The sequence below is a fragment of the Monopterus albus genome, unplaced genomic scaffold, assembly GCF_001952655.1.
Source record: "Monopterus albus unplaced genomic scaffold, M_albus_1.0 scaffold285.1, whole genome shotgun sequence".
Classification (NCBI taxonomy): domain Eukaryota; kingdom Metazoa; phylum Chordata; class Actinopteri; order Synbranchiformes; family Synbranchidae; genus Monopterus; species Monopterus albus.
Window position 1 is genome coordinate 120557 of NW_018128165.1, and position 3295 is coordinate 123851.

The following is a 3295-nucleotide window of genomic DNA, read 5'->3' on the forward strand; positions in this document are numbered from 1 at the left end:
GCATTGCTATACAATATTAATCCTTTCTGGGCTGTCGAACCGTGACGTCACCCGATAAGCAAGCCTTGCAGCTGCTATAACGTTTAGCCAAAACATGAGGAAAAGTCAAGGTGCGTGACTGTTGTTTTCGTGGTGTGTATCTAAAACAATTGGACATAACCTTACACATTAAGACAAATATTAAGACTAGCATTACAGTTGACAGTAAAAGCTCTTTTCCTGTAACCTTGGCGTGCCTGCAGTCTGCACTGCAGGCTGAACAGTTAACAGCCTAAGCTAGTCAACCTGTCTGGACTAACATTACTAGACAACAAATCTCTGAATATCTATCTAACTAAAAAACAACCTAACAACTGTGTAGCAAGTCCATGCTACTCCAGGATGGCAAGTGAGTTTGGTGGCATGACACCACTTCAGCACCCTGGTGCGCAGAGTAGCTGGGGCAAATAGATGGTTAGGTGGACAGGTGGAAGGACCCGGTTCCGACTCCTGGGCATCGATGACTTCCTGATCGATGCCGAGGTGAGTAGCTCCCACATGAGCAGACTGGGGCAGGATGAAAGCCGGCTCTGCGATCTCCTCATCTTTGGTGTACTGGCATGAAAGGGCATCCGCCTTGCCATTGCAGTGACCTGGGTGGAAAGAGAGGGAGAAGTTGAACTGGCCAAAAAAGAGAACCCACCTAGCCTGTCTGGGGTTCAGCCTTTTCGCTGTCTGTAAGTATTCCAGGTTTTTATGATCAGTCTAGACCAGGAATGGTAGATTGGCACCCTCCAACCAGTGTCACCATTCCTCCAGCACCAATTTGATGGCTAGTAGTTGTAAGATTTGAATCTTACAGGTTTCAGTTACATCATAAGCTTTAGGCACATTTCATAACTTTAGCTTCCTTGCTCATATATATTAAAACTGTATTGATGACTGTCAAATTCTACTGAATTGGAACTTTGGAACTGTATGCTGTAACTTTGTAGAGACATAATGTCTACATCTTCATTGTAACCAGATGGCTTGATTTACATCTACACACAGACCTGTTGGCCTGTTTTGCATCTTCACATAGGCCCGCTCAGCAAATTACAAGTTCTGCTTTGTCATGTAATATCTTGCAGAGACAGGGGGCCTACAACCTGAGATGACCACTTGGCCCATTTAGCATATTCACAAGGTCTGCTGTTGTCCTGTATTAGCCCACACAGATAGGGGGTCTGCAGTACAGACAACCAACTAACTGTTCAGCATTCATTGTCAACTATCACCTGAAAATCACAACACTCACACACCTGGCTTGTAGCACATGTCCAGCAAGCAGGCATGGGCATAGGTTGGCCTGCTCATGCCTATGGCCAATACAATCAAGATAAGTGTAAGTCCAACCCCTGTACGGGGCAGACTCCGCCCAAGAAGATAAATGTAACCAGAAACAATTGCTCTGGGCTTTTGAGAACAGTTTCCTGCGGGAAGCTCTGTCTCTCAGAGCCCAGCACTGTATAGCTTTACCATGTGACCAGGCTTTGATTAAATTTTCTGTTGATTTTATACAGTCCACTTCTGTCTTCTCTTCTTGCAGTTTCAACAAAAGAACTGGATTTTTCTAACATAGTTCTCTCTCCCCAATGCTGTAATTGCTCTCAGCCAGGGAGAGACACTTGGAGCAGAAGACACAGGGGTGTGTTAGGTATTTTTAGTCAGATAGATATTGGTTAGACACTTCATGTATTAGAAATGTTTAGTGTAGACAGGATGTCTAGCTCAGGCTTTTAAATGCTTAGTCATTCCCATAGGGTACTCCAGGTTGTTCATGTTCAAGGATAACTAGATAGAAATTTGATTACTGTTAGGAGACAGAATGTTTAGTAGTATTATTATTATGACGTGTTTAATCATAATATTTTCTTATGCTTAGTGTCATGACATGTCACTAGATGTCATGTCAGAATGTTTTAGATACACACCACACAATCAACAGACAATCACACATCGATTTTCTTCATGCTTTGACTACTGCTATGGCCAGCTGCACAGCTGGCACCGGAGATGTCACGGTTTGGCGTCCCTGAGTAGTATGGGGCTAGCCCAAAGTGATATAATGTATAGGCCTGTTATGGTTCAGGGCTTTTCATCTACCAGCTGCCTGCGTGCATGTTGGAGGTGCAAAGACTCCTGGGCGTGTAATGTTAATTTTACCTGTGTTCATTGAATAAATCAGCACTGTTTTGAAGTTACTCGGACTGCTTTGTCTCTCAGAGTTAATGTGGTGAAAAGAACTGGGTCCAACAGGTGTAATTTCCCATCCTGAGCCAAGTGCTGGGACAGTACCGTCCCTACCCCGGAGTCCGATGCGTCGACCTCCACAACAACCTGTTTCTTCGGGTCAGGCAGGGTGAGGATAGGGGCAGAACAGAAGCGTTGCTTAAGGGCCAAGAAAGCCTCATCAGCCAAAGGGTCCCAGGTGAAGCGTTTAGTAGTGGATGTGAGTCTGTGGAGGGGAGCAGCAATGGTACTGTAGTCTTTGATGAAATTTCTGCCGAAGTTAGTGACCCCCAGGAATTGTTGTGCTTGCTGATGGAAAGTGGGTGTGGGCCCTGCTGTCACTGCTTGGACCTTGGCAGGATCCATCTGGATGTGACCTGTGGAGATTACAAACCCCAGGAAAGACACAGTCGAGACATTCTCAGCTTTAACATAAAGGTTGTTCTGTAGTAAGCACTATAATACTGCTCTAACATGAGTGACATGTTTGGACTCAGAGGGTGGAAAAATAAGAATGTCTTCCAGATAAACAAAAACAAACTTATTTAACATATTTCCCAATACATCGTTAATCAGGTTTTGAAAAACCTGCTGGTGCATTAGTAAGCCCCAACGGCATGATCAGATATTCATAATGTCCTGAAGGGGTATTGAAAGCGGTCTTTCACTCATCGCCCTCCTTTATGCGTACCTGGTGATATGCGTTTCTGAGGTCCAGCTTAGTGAATATCTGTGCATCATGGAGCAGTTCGAAAGCAGAAGACATGAGAGGCAGAGGGTATTTATTCTTAACGGTGATCTTGTTTAACCCCCGGTAGTCTATGCAGGGTCTAAGTCCACTGTCCTTTTTCCCTACTAAGAAAAACCCCACCCCAGCTGGGGAGGATGAGGGATGAATCAACCCTGCCCTCTGAGCCTCTGTAATATAATCTGTCATGGCTTCTTGTTCAGGAACAGATAAAGGAAACAGATGTCTCCTAGGGGGCAGAGTATCTGGTCAATAGAACAGTCATACGGTCTATGCAGAGGCAAGGAAGTGGCT